The 17,264-nt window shown below is 35.7% G+C and overlaps 4 long non-coding RNA genes across 6 annotated transcripts in view; 2 read left to right on the top strand and 2 right to left on the bottom strand.

The window, feature by feature from the left end:
- Nucleotides 1–518: 518 nt before the first annotated feature.
- Nucleotides 519–6,310, top strand: LOC149107920 (uncharacterized). Of its 3 annotated transcripts, none has more exons than XR_016209129.1 (2): nucleotides 519–1,889; nucleotides 4,387–6,310. It is a non-coding gene; the product is annotated as an uncharacterized LOC149107920 (long non-coding RNA). The 3 variants fall into 3 exon arrangements; XR_016209130.1 differs by lacking the exon at nucleotides 4,387–6,310 and having other exon boundaries at nucleotides 519–1,541; nucleotides 1,808–2,307; XR_016209128.1 differs by having other exon boundaries at nucleotides 1,197–1,541.
- On the bottom strand, nucleotides 2,661–4,388 carry LOC149107921 (uncharacterized). Its single transcript, XR_016209146.1, has 2 exons — nucleotides 3,349–4,388; nucleotides 2,661–2,845 (listed from the first exon to the last, which is right to left on the bottom strand). It is a non-coding gene; the product is annotated as an uncharacterized LOC149107921 (long non-coding RNA).
- Nucleotides 6,311–8,121: 1,811 nt separating the features above from the next.
- On the bottom strand, nucleotides 8,122–15,749 carry LOC149107919 (uncharacterized). The gene is made up of 5 exons (XR_016209137.1): nucleotides 15,150–15,749; nucleotides 12,905–12,989; nucleotides 10,510–12,515; nucleotides 9,866–10,069; nucleotides 8,122–9,536 (listed from the first exon to the last, which is right to left on the bottom strand). It is a non-coding gene; the product is annotated as an uncharacterized LOC149107919 (long non-coding RNA).
- LOC149107918 (uncharacterized) overlaps nucleotides 15,750–17,264 on the top strand; it is a 2,036-nt gene continuing 521 nt past the window's right edge. Inside the window, exons 1-4 of the long non-coding RNA XR_016209133.1 lie at nucleotides 15,750–15,783; nucleotides 15,930–16,049; nucleotides 16,227–16,676; nucleotides 16,875–17,264. The exon at nucleotides 16,875–17,264 is cut by the window's right edge and continues 521 nt beyond it. This is a non-coding gene — a long non-coding RNA (uncharacterized LOC149107918). The remainder of the gene's footprint in view (nucleotides 15,784–15,929; nucleotides 16,050–16,226; nucleotides 16,677–16,874) is intronic.

The following is a 17,264-nucleotide window of genomic DNA, read 5'->3' as shown; positions in this document are numbered from 1 at the left end:
AATGTAAATGAAAGAAAGGGAGCCTGTAAGAAACATGTAAAAACCATGTAAATGGAAAACCTAGAAGTTGCACGGGTGCAGTGGGGGACTGTAAATAGCCTGTTAAAAACATGTAAATTAAAAACGGGGACCTTGCAAAGGCTGTGAAAACAATTTAAATGAGCTAATGGGGGCTTTTCGAAAAACTGTTAAAACCACGTTAATGTAAAATGGAGACTCTTAGAAAAAAAAGATCTAAATTTAAGAGAAGGCCTGCCTAAACCCTGCAAAAACCATGTAACGGAAAAGTGGGCTTATTTAATATAACTCTGGTGTAATGGTTCAACCAACGGAGACTGTTGAAATGATGTAAATTCCAAGTTACCGACAGGTTCGCTATCCTCTTGTAAACGGTTGGTTGGATTTTGCAAAGAAATAAATGAAAAGTTACCCCGGCCAGGTTAAACTTGGGGGACGGGGGGAGAGAGAGGAAGGGTTGTCACGGGTAACCGAGAACATATAAGTGGGACCTTTTAAAGGCGCGTAAAGTTAAAACGTAACACCGCCCTAAAGCTCCGTAAACCTACCGTGAAGCCTCCATTAAGGTGCCTTTTACGTTGAAGCATTTGAACTTCTCTAAAATCCAAGCGTGTGCTATAGTGTGCTTTAAATTGAAGTTGGGTTAGAGGGTATGCACCAAACTAAATCGCTGCATTGATCGACACCGCACGAAGCTGTCTTCTTGTGAACTTTCCGCGCATCCACAACGACAAAATAAAACTAGAATTGTTACTGCACATGCAGGCGTCCCAAGCTTACGCCTCTAGAAAAGGGAAAAATTAATTCTCGGACACGTACGTATTTATTCATGAAGGACCATGAAAGCGTCACGTGTTGTGTGAGTTCAATACGGAAAGAGCCCCGGTGACCGAGTTTGAACTGACGCGAGTTAGGTTAGGCAGGGAACCATAAGGGACACGGCCGGCCCAACGACCGTTTTCTCTCGAATGCTTTGAAACGCTGTTTTAGGCTATCTGGTGTACTTTCAAAGCTCTGTAGGTTAATTTTAGGTAGCGCAAAAAAAAATATATCTGTTCGGTTATTCTAGAGGAGCTTGTGTATCTCGTACTTATTAGGGCTTTTTTGTCCATTTCCCGAAAACGTTAGGACTTATCGCCTTTCCGAAAACGATAGCTGACTTTTTTTCGGTACCCAAAATGACATTTTGTTTTTTTGTTTTGTTTTGGTTTTTTTGTGTGATTTCTACCGTTCTGTGCTTTCATTGCCGTCACTGTTATCCCAGTCCCTTTATAAGAGCGTACCAGCCTTGTGATTGCCCGATCTCCAACAAACAGGAATCAGCGGTCTTCATGTTAGGTACCAGGTCCTCTCGGTTCTCCCGCCATGTTCGGCAGTTCGTTGGAACTTGCATCGAACTCGAGCTCTGTTTCAGCGGGCCAAAATCCACTCTACCTTCGCTTCGTCATCGTGCACAGTTTCAAGGCAAAGTTTTCCGTTACCCAGAAGCTGAAGATAGCGATTACAGGCAACAACAACAACAGGTAAGCAAGTCTTGCATAAATTGAACGAGTAGAGTAAAGTAACGTCAAGATACGTATACATTTCGTTTTGTCTTTGGTTGTGAATGTGTCATTATCAAGGAGAAGTTACATTGCTTGTGGAATCGACTTTGTTGATGTTTACCTGCTGTGCATAAAGGGCTTTATTATCTGTTATTATCTGTTCTCGATAACCGAGTAAGAGCATGTGACATTTGTTATTGGCTTATATGCACCTTATGATTCCTTCTGATGCATTCTCTTGTAAGGTTATGTTGCCCTCTGATGTGAATGCTAGTAAGCTAAAATGTAATGTGCCATCTTCAGCAGAGAAATTTCTCTTATGCTAGTGTAAGTATTCTGAAGTTACTCAAGTGTCTACAGTTGTACCTACATGCAAGTTACAATATGCTACACAACTGTACATGGACATTGCACCCACTGGTGCTGATAGTAAGTTAAATGTTGTGAAATTTTCTTTCACAAAAAAAACACGACGATACTTTATAAAGAGGTATACATGTACCTCAAACTGTCATGAAAACTACACAGGACTTGAAAAAAAAAGGAAGAGTAACTTGCCCAGGCAGGAAAATCTACTTGTCTTGGACGACATAGTATAGTCAATCGATTATTTCATAACAATCAATAGGAATTAGTCAATGATATCAGAAATCAATAAAAGGATTTGTCATGAGTAATCGATTGTGATCAAATTTTCAATAAGCATTATCAATTTTGCTGATACCAGCTTATCTTTTAAGCAACATTTAATAAGAAAGAAATGAACAAAAGATATAAAGTGAAATATGAAATCATGAATACAATTGCATAAAAACATAACATTGTATCTTGTAAACAGAATATTTTGCTGGCATACATGTATTGGGGACTATGTTTTAGGGGTCTTTGGTAGTGCCTTTGAAATCTACATAAAAAAGTTACAATCAAACATTGTGTTGAGGGACACAATTTTTCTACAGTTTATGTGAACTAACAAAGAGAGGCCAACTTTCAATTGATTCTCTAATGACTGATAAATTTGGTAAAATCAAATTGATAACTTGAAACTTCTCTAGCATGTGAGTATGAATTTCTTTCAGTTGATTGATAGCACTGATAACACTTACATTAATTTCAATTTATTGATTTATATCAATTTATGGATCAATTTCAATCGATTGCCTTACCCTGGGATGACCAGACAGCATTTTAGAGACCTGTTACAGCTGTACATTTTACTTGTACGAAATTGGGCTCTTACCAAATACATGCAGGTTTCATGTGTCATGCATCTGTTCATTCATCTGTAGCAGGGCAGGAAAAAAAATTGTAAGTCACTTGCCCAGTGGGCCAGTCAATTTCAGTTTTCGCTTGCCCCCATTTAAATATTAGTTGCCAGTGTGGTGGCCAGTAAGGAAATCAGAGGACAAATGCGAATGAAGTACGCTCGGATTCCTAACTAATTCTTGCTTTCAACCTAATAATTAACTAATCTTTAGGTCTTAAGTTTTGAAATGGAATGACTGGAAATTATCATTTATCAAGCTTGCATTTTTAGTCAGACTCACAAGACTACTGAGGCTACATTGTAATTTCACTTGCCCACTGGGCCACTGAACTTCTATTTTCACTTGCCCAAGAGCAAAATTTACTTGGCTGAGTAAATCAGATCTGGTTTTTTCCTGCCCTGAGTAGATCACAGATAACACCAAAATGTGGTAAAAACAAAAAATATTCACATAAGCCATTACCAGAGTGTGTCACAGAATCTGTGAATTTTTCAGGCGTGTGTCACTGATGTTCTTACCACATTTTGATGTCTTCTGCCATCTATTACTGAACAGATGCGCGACAACGTAGAATCTATCTGCTTCATAATACATAACAAAGAAACAAAAACAAACATTTATGACATCAGCTGTACCTTTGTCCACCAATAGAGCATAAGTACATGTAAGAAACAATCAAATTGTGCCTGCAAATAACTTGACTTATTATTTAAACATTGTTTGATAGGAGTTTGATTTATTGTGCATGAATATTACAATGTAGAAGATAGTGAACATTGAATATTTACTGCCACACATTTTGAGTTTAGCTCTTCTACATCCTCTGACATTCAGTGCCTTCCAATCAGAGATGCAAAGTTTTTGTCACACAGTAGCTACAAATGTAGATTAAGATCTGTTTGATTGATGAATATTCAGGGCTCAAAATAATGGCCGGTCAACGGGCAATGTCTGGCCAGAATGGTCACTTGACTGGCCAAAAACTTCACTCGCCAGTCATGTTGACCAGTCATGTCATGTTGAGACGGTCACGTTGTTCATTCTTGAATAAACAATCAAATCCCCAACTGTAAATCTGAGAGTTTTTAATCTCTTTTTTATTATGACCTCTAATGAAAACATACACCAATGCATACATGTATCTGTTCGAATGGCTAAAGACCATTCGCTTGCTGTTTATCATGCGTTCAAGATCGATAGGAATGCCATTCGAGTGACTGGGGTTAATATTAAGCCAATTTTTAAACGGTCTAGCAGTGACTGGAACAAATAAACTATATTTGTGGGTTTAATTTGGCTCACATTACATGTACTTGATTTTTGCATAAATATCCTGACCGGTCAGAAACGAGACATGACCGAGCTAAAATTACTTTGGCCAGTCAACATGACTGGCTACAGTCTGATTTCAAAGGTCACAGTATAAATTGGAATGATAAGAAACAAAATAATAACTCCAATGTAAAATTCACTGATTGATATCATACACAGAATTTGCTGATTCATATTCAGACATAACTTATCTTATTTAACGAAATGTTTTATGTTACTTGTAGGATGAAGTAAAATTGAGAGTGGTCAATACATGCATACTCCTTGGCATTGATGCTTGATCAGGAAAAAATCAGCCACTGAGAAGTCTACAGTACTTATGACTCTATAAGGGGTCCAAGGCCCATTTCTTGAAGGCCCTGGAAACTTTTCGGGCCCACAAAGCCATCTTTAATTGAGCTGTGTCTAAAAACTAAGAGCTGTATATGCCTGAAACTTCTTGTGTGAAGGAAACCTCTGTTCATATTGAGAATAAGCGATTAAAACAGCTCTGTAAGCATAAGATTTCAGATTTTGGTATGGCTTTCTGGGTGCGAAAACTTTTTGGGACCTTCAAGAAATGGGTCCCTGGTGCATTACAGTCTAACATGGTGACCTTCAACACTTTGATATGCTCTGGCAGCTTTCTGGCATAAATTCAACCACTTTAAACATTTTTTAATGCTTTGAAGTATCACTTACACTGTACCTGTGTTAGTGAATTAACATCAAATTTAAATATCTTAGATTACTAGGTTGATACTTATTGTTCAATACAACAGCTATAAGATTTCATCATAAAAAGAAAAGGCTATGTTTACATACATGTAGTACCATGATGTGTTATGGGAACTATGGTACTGATAGGCCTTTCAATTTTAACAGGCCCCTATGAATTTTTTTTTTACAGTACAGTTTTTTATCACAAAAAGAAAAAGTAAAATTTTGAATATTGTTTACAGTGAACGTTTTGTCAGGGGTCCAAAATGTTTGTACTGTTTGGATTCCGTACAGTTTTGGAAAAAGAAGGAAACTGTGACTTTGTAAACATAGCCTAAAAGATGTCACAAGCCTTGTTTTATGTTATGCAATGTAGTATTCCTTTGGCATGAATGTTTTTATGATGAATTTAAAATGTCAATCTCTATCTTGTGGTAAATGTTTTTTCTCCCTATTTTCTGTTATTTCAAACAAGAACAATTCACTCTATGAAAAAAGTTGATCAATACTTCACACTTACATTGCAGTAATTTTCATAATAAGGTAAAGGTAAAGTCTGCATACGAGCCACATGGCCCAACAGGCTGGAGCTTATCCCGCTTTCTGTAGCAGGAAGCGACTAGGACTATTTCTACTCCCCCTGGATGAGATGCCAGTCCACTGCAGGGTTACCCAACCATTAAATTCGCTGCTACCCACTTATACACCTGGGTGGAGAGACACAGAATAAAGTGTGTTGCCCAACAACACAACAGAATGTACCCGCCTAGAGCTTGAACCCGGATCGCTTGATCAGGAGTTGAGCGCACTACATGTAACTACGAGGCCATCGTGCCTCCCCCATTTTTCATTGTTAAGGCTAATTTAATCCTACATTAATTACTTAGTAAGAAAAAACAGTTTATTCATTCATTTTATGACAAAGGTATTATCATTACGTTACATTTTACTTTGTGGATTTAGTATATATTTAAGAGAGGTATCCATTCACAAACAATTTTAATTTAGTAATACACCTAAATTGCAAAATTTTTACTAGTTGTAGCTGACAACAGTATAGTTCTTAATCATTTTATTATTTATGAATTAAATAGGGCTGAATATGACATGGTTTCGCACAATCTTGAAAAGGTCTTGAATTTTAGTAGTCTTCTTGAAAAGTGCTTGAATTTGGTTAAAGGAGCTCAGTCATGGTATTTTAAAATATTTTGGCCATGCACAAAATTACATTTAAGTCGTCTTGTTATGAATAGATAGAAAAGAAAACATGTTTTATTTGTTGCAATGTATACACTGTAAACCTTATTCATGGCATATAAAAACTATTTGAATTTTACTGAGTTTTTTCTGATTGCAATAAATTTCTGATTCTGTATAAATTTGCATATTTTCTACTATTATAATTAAGGTCAACAGATTTGATTACAATAAAACAGTACATTCCATGCATTTTTCCTCAAGTGATTATTTACACATCATTTATTGCACAGGGTTTCTGCCTCCCTTTTTCGATTTTCATGTTATTTACAGGCTCCCTTTTTCAATTTACAGGTTATTTGCAGGCTCCCTTTTTCAATTTACAGGTTATTTACAGGCTCCCCTTTTCAGTTTACATGTTATTTACAGGTTCCCTTTTTCTATTTCCATGTTATTTACAGGCTCCCTTTTTCCATTTACATGCTCTTTACAGGCTCCCCTTTTCGATTTCCATGTTATTTACAGGCTCCCTTTTTCGATTTACATGTTATTTACAGGCTCCCTTTTTCGATTTACATGTTATTTACAGGCTCCCTTTTTCGATTTACATGTTATTTACAGGCTCCCTCCTTCGATTTACATGTTATTTACAGGCTCCCTTTTTCGATTTACATGTTATTTACAGGCTCCCTTTTTTGATTTACATGTTATTTACAGGCTCCCTTTTTCGATTTACATGTTCTTTATGGGCTCCTTTTTTGATTTCCATGTTATTTACAGACTCCCTTTTTCAATTTACACGTTATTTACAGGCTCCCTTTCTCGATTTACATGTTATTTACAGGCTCCCTTCTTCGATTTACATGTTATTTACAGGCTCCTGTTTTCATTTTCCATGTTATTTATAGCCTCCCTTTTTTTATTTACATGTTGTTTACAGCCTTCCCTTTTTTATTTACATGTTATTTACAGTATTATGGCACCCTCCTTGTATTAAATTTACATGTTATTTACGGGTTTCCAGGTTGAATCACAAGAAATTTACAGGCTATTTACAGTATTTGCACGAACAGTTTACATGTTATTTACATGATCTTAGCCCTTTGCTTTGAAACATTTACAGTGTTTTCTTCATCATTTACATGTTTCACTTAAAATATTTACATGTTATTTACATGAAACCTCCAAAACATGTAAAAGGGGAAAAATCATGTAAATCATTCTTTACAGTCTTTTTTTGATTATTTACATGTTAATTACATGTTATTTACATACTCTGTAAATTTTCAACTTTTCCAGTGATACATGTTTTTCTCGTGGTTTATTCAAAATTTATCTTAAGAAAACACTGTATATGAAATGTGGTTTTTATCAAGACAAGTTCTGACCGCCCGCCACAATGTAAAATACTTAACATCATTGTGTAACACCTTCTGCTGGTTGAAAATATCGGCTCATTGATTTTAATGTTTTTATTGTCTTTTGATATTGCAGAATTATATAAATGACAAATATATGTTAGAAATGTACATCAGTTTTGGACCTTTAATAACTTCTCTAACAATACAATCAAAGTGAAGAATGATCATCGCAATAAATTTTCCAATTTAAGCAATTGGAAAGAAGAAGCCTGAAAAAAAATCAGGGCTTCAACGGGATTCGAACCCGTGACCTCCGCGATACCGGTGCGATGCTCTACCAACTGAGCTATGAAGCCACACATTGGGAGCGAGGTCAATTTCTTGAGTTCGTATCTTCCCGTGAGGAGTGAAATGATGTGAAGTTTATATGAAATAAATCATATATGAACTGCGGTTGTAGATGAAAGTGAAGAATGATCATCGCAGTAAATTTTCCAATTTAAGCAATTGGAAAGAAGAAGCCTGAAAAAAAAAAAAAAAAAATCAGGGCTTCAACGGGATTCGAAGCCGTGACCTCCGCGATACCGGTGCGATGCTCTACCAACTGAGCTAATATATAGATTTAGGCCAGCCTAAAAGCGGAGCTCCTCAGTTATTTTTCGGAATGTTGTTACTAATAAAAATAATCCAACATGTATGAGGTAAATTGCGAATGATTTAATAGTTTCAGCCGGAACTAGTATTACATCAGCAGATCGAGGTGTAAGATGGTGTGATTATGAAATATAGAGCCACGATTTCAAGGATTTCTGGGAAGCTACCAAAAATCTTGATCACATAACAGAACTGTCTTCTGTGCTTTTTGGTGGCATTTCTTGTTCTTTCCTACCTTATTCAGAAAGACAAGGCATTGTCATTAATCATTATATTCTTCCTTAGTTAACATGGGGACTCCCACACAAAAGAAGTTTACACATTTTTTTGTTGTGAGGACTGATTGAAATGCAGTGGTTACAATATACTCAGTCCCTGAATCTCTACCAAATGAAATCTCACAAAAATACCAAAACAGTATACATATGTGAAAAGTTGGAAAGTTTTGTTTTCTAACTTGTCCCCAAAGATACATTCAGCCATCTTCACTATTGTATGGAGTCTCCTCCTGCTGGAAGGGTTTGCAATAAGCAAAATCACCCTTGCATGAATATTACGATATTTTTTTTTTTGCTGATCATGAATACTTGCATAGGCTTCTAATAATAATTTTATTATTCAATTTCAATGTGATTTGTTCTTTTTCTCGACTGGCATTGTCGACTACAAGAGCTGCGATTGGGTTCCATTGATTAATTTTGCTATGATTAAATTATACCAAGAATTATCAGTGAGCTAAGAGGAAGTTATATTATGTACATGTATTTTGTCTGCACTACACAACCAAATGCACTCAAAGGTTATGAGGCATAGGTACATTTGTCAGAAGAGCCCAGCATATCCAAGATATGTTTTGATTGACACATGAGTTAAGATAATTTACAGCAAAATGGATAAAAAATACATCAATATCCTACATGCACCAAAGCCAGACATGGGGTCATAAGGCAATCGTTTAAACAACAGATTGAAATAATTTATAAATTAGAGAACACTATTTCTACAACAGAATGGAACAAATTAACCTTATCGGACATTGGGAATGGCAAGGCTGTCTGTAGAATGTCACAAATTTCTCAACCCTTTCTTTCTACAAAAATGCTAATCCTGCAACTTTGCTTAAGACCCAGTTCTCCATTTCGTGTTGCCAAAATATCAATTTATGCCATGTCCAATGCAGATTATCACAAAATTGATTTAAAAGCTCAATAAATATCATTTTAAAGCCAAAAAGCCAATTATTTAAATAAACCATGAGTAAATTATCTCTAAGAAAAACTGATTAAATTAACAGGCACTTAAAAATAATTAGTTAATATGTGTTTCTTAATAATGTAATGCAGTGTATCTGTCACAATGTTGCAGCTATGATATTACTACAAACAGGATGGGTTGCAGAACTGAACCTCCAAGTCCGTTTATTCAATGAACTTGGTGCAGAATTTATAATCCCATCAAGTTGTCTGTAAATACAGAGAAACCAAACAAAGCATTACAATCATAAGTAATGAATTACTAAACTCTTTTACATGTACTGTATGAACAGTGTATGTTTCATAAATATTGGGGATCTCTCAGAAGCTGCATCCATGATAAATTAATTTGTTCCCAGATGCATTTGTTTATAGAACTTTTCACAAATTAATATCTCTGTCATAACAGTGACCTCTGTGTTCTCCAACAATTAGCACACAAGAAAAATACACTCAGTAAGATATTGTTTACAATAAAAATCAATGCCTATAAGCAATCATAAGGACCTTAAATTTATATTACCTCAGAAATATCTCACCAGGCCATGGTTGCTTTGAACATCTTTGATGTTTTAATACAGGCTCCCCATCTGTAACCTGTTCATATATTGACTGACAGGAACAGGCATGTAATTCCTTTCTTTGATATACAGTGTACTTCATTGTTAGCTGTTTACTGAGTGTTAGTAGTGAGTCAAATGCTAGGGGTTGGTACTCCAACTTTCACTGTGGCAGGCTCTGCCCTGAGATACAAAGCAAACTTACATAACTGTTATGAACTTCGCCACTTGCTTTCGAGAGCAAATGCAATTTGCTTCAAACAAGCAACTGGAACATTGAGGGTTACAACAATGTGCACAGTCCCAATCACAGGGTCATCCAGGCTGTTTGGTTGTACATATAACTGTACAACTGTATATGAGTTCAGCTTCCAGAAGAAAATCAGAGTTTGTCAGGATAAATACTGATGTTCTTGCTTACTCAATGAATGAATGTGCAGTTCCAGAAGATATTCACACCCAACACCCATTCACGGCCAGTCTTTAGAAATTCCAAATTAAAGTATCAGGAATCAAGAGCTCTAATAGAGAAAAAACCTCCATGTGGGGTATGAATCTTTTCTTGAAGAAAACAATGTCTGAGAAATCATTAATTACGTAATAATGTTTAAGAAACATCTTACCTTTCAGAGAATTTTGTAATCTACACTGTCTGGCCAGTTCATATACATGTATTTGACAAGTTGACACTGGGCATGTTTGTAAATTTGTGCACTTCAACATCAAATTACTATGTAGTAACACTGGCCAACTAAAAACAAACAGCATAATTTGGTTAATTAATATACACTGTACATTATTAGGTTGAAATATTGGTGTAGATTGTTGCACATCAACAGATACAGAAACTATTTGCACCTGAATCATAATGAGTGAAAAATCGTACATGAGACATTTACATGTACATGTAACAGCCCTCCACCTCAGAACCATCACAGATATGATATGATATTTTTAAACTCTCTGAAATTTCAGATTATTCAAGATTAACATATGCACATACATCATCTGGGGCAACCCTAAAACACTGAATTTGGAAACCGAAATCCGGAATCCAGAATCTGGAATCCAGAATCCAGAACCAAAAACCAGAATCTGGAATCCAGATATTATGAATGATGACAGAAATAATTCACTTCAGCAATGTCTAATAAATAAATATGAGCAAAAATAATTTTGTTGTTATTTATTTTCTTGGCTTTACTTCAGCCACAGACTGTAATTGCTAAAAAATTATTGACTAGTTCTGAACAACCCTTAGCTATATATCTGGCCCCATTGTTCAAAAGCTGCATAAAGCTATTCATTCAGTACATCACTATCCAGTCAGAGTTACTGATTTTTTGGGTGGATAGAGTTACTCATGGCCTGCGAGCAGGCTCTAGTATCTGTCTCTATTGTCTGAGCAGGCTAAATAGGTGTCTAGTGTTTTTCTGCATTGGCATGTCACCAAGAGCCTTCATGCAGCTTTGCCAAGTTACCCATCTTTTGTTCAAGCTGGCCCTGGTGAGAGCCTGGTTCTTGTCTAGATCAAATTGCTCTGAGAAGACTGGTGAGCAGCACATTAACAACAAGCTATTATAGGCTATTGCAGTGAGTTTCTGGCAGTCTTTTAGCATCTTTGAACAGCATGTGGTCTGATCTGTCAGCAAGTGAGAAGCAGAGAGAAGTAAGTGTGCAACATTTCTACAAATTGTTTTAATATGATGGCCGCCAAGAATATGAAATGCTGATTTGTCACAGTATCAGTGTGGAAATCGTGTTAATCTGGAATTGGTCTCGTATCTGTTGGAAAAATCAAATTTCATATTTAGACCAGACGGGTTAGCCCTTGGACTTCGAAATTGGGGGGCGTGACCGTCAATGTACAGGGGGCTGCCACTGATGGATATCCTGTTCTCTATGACATTTTCTATCTTGTTCAGTATGTACTAGACAGAAAGGATAAATTTATACTTCCGGTAAATTGAAGATCACTTATTAAACAAAATGGCAATTACCAGCAAGCTTATTTTAGACACTCTCGAGGTGCTTGGAATAAAATTAAGATGCACTTTACTGAGATTCTCATAATCATAGCCCTCACTAAAAATAACGGTTGCACAATTTCAACAGACAGGGAATTTTTGTTTCAAAAAAGGTTAAGTTTGAGGTCCTTTTTACTTGGCAGCTTACTTTTTACAGTCGAAAAGCTAAGCAAAACAATTTTCATGTATTTGAAGAACTTATTTTCTTTGATTTGCGGATTCCGGTTTCCAGTTTCTGGATTCTGGTTTTTGGTTCCAGATTCCGGATTCCAGTTTCTGGGTTTTAGGGTTGCCCCATATTTAACATATTGTTTGCTTCACATTCAGTTTACACATGGCTGTTATCCAGCATAAGCAGACTTATAAGTTTTCCTTCAAAAATATATTGCAACAACTATTGCATCTTTCGTTACCTATTCTTGTGATGAAATGACACAAAATTCAAGAACAAGAAGTCATAAGCATAAAACTAACTTACATGGTAGTGCTTACCGTTCCTCTTACTGTCTGCATATGCTGCCCATAAACTGATGCTGCCTGAACAATGTACTCATTATTTTTCTGATCACACCTTTTAAAACGTCACTGTTATATAATTTGCCCTGAAAAAGCAATACATGAAATGTTATGCCTTTGGCACTCACCAAATACCTTTACATGATGTATAATGTACACCATATCAACATTCACAATTCTCTTTACTTTCATTGTAACTCTTTTGTGTCATGTTCCCTCACTTGAAGACAGGACTTCCACATTAAGTTATAATTTGCCTCAGGAATCTCTATGAATTCACAGGGAGTGATAACAATTAAATCATGACTAATTTTAGCAAAGGAGGCATTAGAATGTCAGATTTTAATGCTAAGTTTATACAGTAACTTTACATTACTCTTCGTACATATATATAACCTCTCAATTATTGCACCTATAGACAGAAGGTGTGCTGGGGGAAGAAATGGTCTAAACTCTCTGAACTTTTCCCCCTTACCTGTAATAGGATGACTATTATGAACTATGGTTTGTAACCAACACCAACATCAGGTTATGTATACACATGTATATTTTGTTGTCGTCTGTAATCATAAAAAAATAAAAATTTAAAATCCTCCATAAAGTTCACACTCAATAACACTGCTACATGTAGCGCTGTTACTGGAAATCAATTTAAGTGAAACTGTTGAAACAGCTCTGCCAAAATTTTTCCTAGCAGTTAAGGCAGGATAACAGAATATACATGTAGCACACAGCAAAGGCTAGAGATACACACATGTTAGTTATCAGTTAGGATTTGGTGAGCTTCTGTGCTGTAGGTATGGTGGAAAATAATAGATTATCAGAAATGAAGGTTCCTGAGACATTTTGACAGCACTGAGAGGAATTAATATATAAATTCACAAAAGAAGGAGAAGTTCTTGCCCTGTCCAGTTCTCTGTAATAAAAATATCATTTACATATGAATCATTTATAATATGTGGTTTGTGTTTAAAGCCGATATAATGCACACTCTGATTCGCCAATTCCAGTGCATTATTTACATTTACATGGTATACCTCGGTAAAACCATAAAACATTGCATGCGACTAAAATAAAAAATATAAAAAATAAAAAGAAATGCCTAATTCATAACAATTTAAAATACTCAACACTAAAACGAATGTAATTCTTTACTTGAAAATTATTCTCCCGTGATGCCCATGGGCCAATTACAGGCATGCTAAAAAGTCCTAACACAAAGTAAAAGGAAATTAAGAAAACTATTGCTTTTTTCCGGAAAATTGTAGCGACTGAAGACAATGATGGAACACTCTGAGAGTGCATTCTATCAACCTGATGAGATAAAATTTAAGGAGAATAGAGAATTCACGAAGTTATATCACAAACAAATTGGTACTGGACAGGAGAAAGGAAACTGTACAGCCAGGAAGAAACTGAAACTTTCTTCGACCAGTATGCATGCACAACAAAGAAAACAGTCAGTGACATTCATTTAATAAGTTAGTAAATAAAAAATTAGTGTGAAGAAGAAAGCAAAGAGAGAGAGAGTGGAGATAGGAGAGCGCTCTCTCCAACTAAATTGTGTATATATGTATGTAAAAGTTATTCTTATTACTGAGAAATGGTTAGGGCAAGAACTCCTATTACACTGTTCAATTTACCGAGTCAATTAGTACTATCTCACTTTTTTGGAACATTTCCATATTAAGTGTAAATACCGCATTGGGGAATAACCTCTTATTAACAAAATACGGTCCATGTACCCCCAACCAAAAGCAATGGCACAAATAACATGAAATAGCCCATCAAAATCAAAGCAGAGCTTTATTTGCAGACAGGATTACCATGCATAATCGTCTACTCGACATTTTGGACTATATAAGTATTTCACCAAACCGAACTAATTGGACAGACAACAAAATAAAACGAGGAAATCTACATTATAAACACAAGATGCATATCACTATATCTGAGCTCGAGTATCAACAGCAAATCCCTTTTCAATGAACGGTGACCGAATAAAAGAGAGGATAAAGAAAATTCGTTTAAGTTTGCGGTGTTAAAGTTGAAAAATTATTCACGCTTAAATTTGAATATTACTGAGAGTCTGTATTTTTGCCGACGGCTTAATTTAGCTATGCAGTCATTTTATTGGCAGTACCTTTACCAGTCTTCAACCAATTTAACCTCGGAATTCACAAAAGCATTTCGCCAAACCGAATAAATTGAACTAACAAAACGAGGAAATCTCCATACTTTGTAATCACAATATGCAAATATTCACATAGGAACAAAAGTAAATTTAGCAAATCCTGTTCGCTTCGGCTTAAAATGGTTTGTAGACCTTTCTTGGTTCAGTTTTCAACAACAGAAGAACAAATTTTAGCAGTCTACGAAGCGGCAGTGCTAACTAAATCAGAGAAAACTTCAAAACTCGCCCGGCCGTGTTTACAAGTACGATTTTGGTTAAGCTTATTTTTAGATGTGAGGTTATAAGCTTAAATTGACGACGAAAATCGATAGAAAACATAATTTGGTTACTCATTACAGCAACCTCCAAAGCGATCCACGTGTTATTGTTTAGAGACGAGCGAAATTAAAACGATGCAATTTTTAAAATCTCTTACAGCATGGCTTCAAATAAAGAAGACTTTTAATGGTTCCAATTGAAAATAAGCTTATATCGCCGAGGAAACTTGTTAATTTTCATACCAAACGCAACAACAAAAGTCACTTACCGCAAGTTGGCAATTCAGTTCGGCCAGTGTAAATCTTCCAGGCAGAAACTTGCAGCAAAAGTTGTGAAGACTAAACTGAAGTTATATTTTCGATAGATCAACGAATCAACCACTTCTTTCCGCTACGTTTACTGTTTTGCAATTTCTCTAAAACACTCGGGTACGTTTGATTTCTCTCATGTTCATCACCTGACCAAATCAGGTGACTTTTGAATTTTCTTGCACGGCTGCACAGCATCACGTTCGCGCGAATTTTGAACTTGGCCATGGGGAGTTCGGCAGTCTTCTGAATCAATTTGTCGGGTACTTTCGCCTCCTTTCTATAGCCATCGTTAGCTTTGGTTCACGGCATTGTTCGGTATTATTTCACCTCCTTTCTCTAGCCCTTGACTAGCTATAATTTATGGTTGGCGAAATGGTGCAAAATTCACAAAGTTTATATTCATTCACATTTAATGTTATTATTATTATTCACGAATATATTTATTCACATTCAACAACTAAATTTATATTCAAGAAATATATTAATTCACATTTAACGACGTATTTCGTATTCACGAATATATTTACTCACATTAACGGGATGTATTCATTCACATTCACCATCTACAAGAACCCTTCTGATTATCTTCTGGTTAGTGGGCATGGACAAAAGCAAATGACATTTTAAACTCGACCAAGTGTACCGTTGTGTATATTGTTGTGTCGAACAAATTTATAAGACAAGGAACATGCCAATCGCACAGTGAAAAGTACGTGTTGACTCTTTACTTTCTACAGTGCCGTGACACCTTTTACATTGAAACCTTTCATGTGGTGGTCCTTATATATGCCCCGAAGAGAATCAATTTTGGTGACAATACATATGTGATGAGGGTCCATCTGGCCATTTTGGATTGGGTAAGTTACTATCAATACTTGTTAGACAATTTTTGTTTTCTGTTTATTTCTTTTATGGAAACATTTCATGTAGGCTCTAAGCTCTTCGGGTTTACCCAATGATCGATGGGAGGGCATATGGTACTATGAATTAGATGGACTGTACTGCATAATTATAACACTTCACTTCAATTATAGAATGAAAATGTTGCCCCAACTAGAGTGCTGAGACCAAAGACATTCATGTTCAGACAGGCCATATGGAATGAGGTGTTCAAGAGGAATAAAATAGATGTGAACCCATTACCAGTTTGATTTTTTTTTTTTTTGTTTCTATAGTGATGATAATAGCAGAGCTACAGGAAATGCAAAGGCTGTTTCTGGAACAACACGAGCTTGGGTAGCCAATCCCTTGGGAGTGCCAGACTTCAGTCTATTTCCTTACCTCTGCTCAAGGAATATGTACCTGCACAGTAATATACAGTTAAAAAAAAAACAAAAGGTTATGAAAGAAAAGAAGAAATAAACAATGCTATACTTGAATTGCGAGAAATCATGTAGAACTGAATGCTCCCTTTAGTGGGTATTACATCCTTGTTGCAGTTAGTGTTTGCTGACTATGGGATGAAGATGAAATGGCGAATTTGTGTAAGTAACCAAGTTTGCTGTATGCTGCTCTTGTGATCATTGATTTAATCTGTAGCCTGCATGTAATGAATAATCTGGAATCATCAATCATAAAAAAAAAAAAATTCAAGATATTGAGGTGGTTGTTCTTGTCCTCATTGCTAAAATTGTTGTTGTTGTAATCTATCAATGTTCAACTGACCCTATTTTATGTTTTAGTAAACAGAAATAATCAGCTCCATTCTGGAAACAAGCACACAACCAAGAGGAAAGTTTATACTGGATATTTGTATTTCATTAATGTTCAATACCAACTTATTATTATGATAAAAAAAAAATAGTCACATAGATACCAGTTGTGAGGTACAACGGTAGTAATTTGAAATGCACGTCTCTTTTTTACATTCTGCATTTACATATGTCTATTGTATTCAGCACAATACTTGAATTTATAATATATTTATAGTTATTATAATATAATAATAATAATAGTACTAACAATAATGGTGATGGTGATGATGATGCTACATATTTTTGTTTCGAACACGACTCTTTGCATGTTCCATGCTTATAGGTGTTGCCATGTGCCTCGCCTAGTATGTATTTGGC

The sequence above is a fragment of the Orbicella faveolata genome, unplaced genomic scaffold, assembly GCF_042242905.1.
Source record: "Orbicella faveolata isolate gen_17 unplaced genomic scaffold, um_ofav_v1 contig_26, whole genome shotgun sequence".
Taxonomy (NCBI): Eukaryota; Metazoa; Cnidaria; class Anthozoa; order Scleractinia; family Merulinidae; genus Orbicella; species Orbicella faveolata.
The sequence above is the reverse complement of the archived record's forward strand: the minus strand, read 5'-3'. Positions and strand labels throughout refer to the sequence as shown.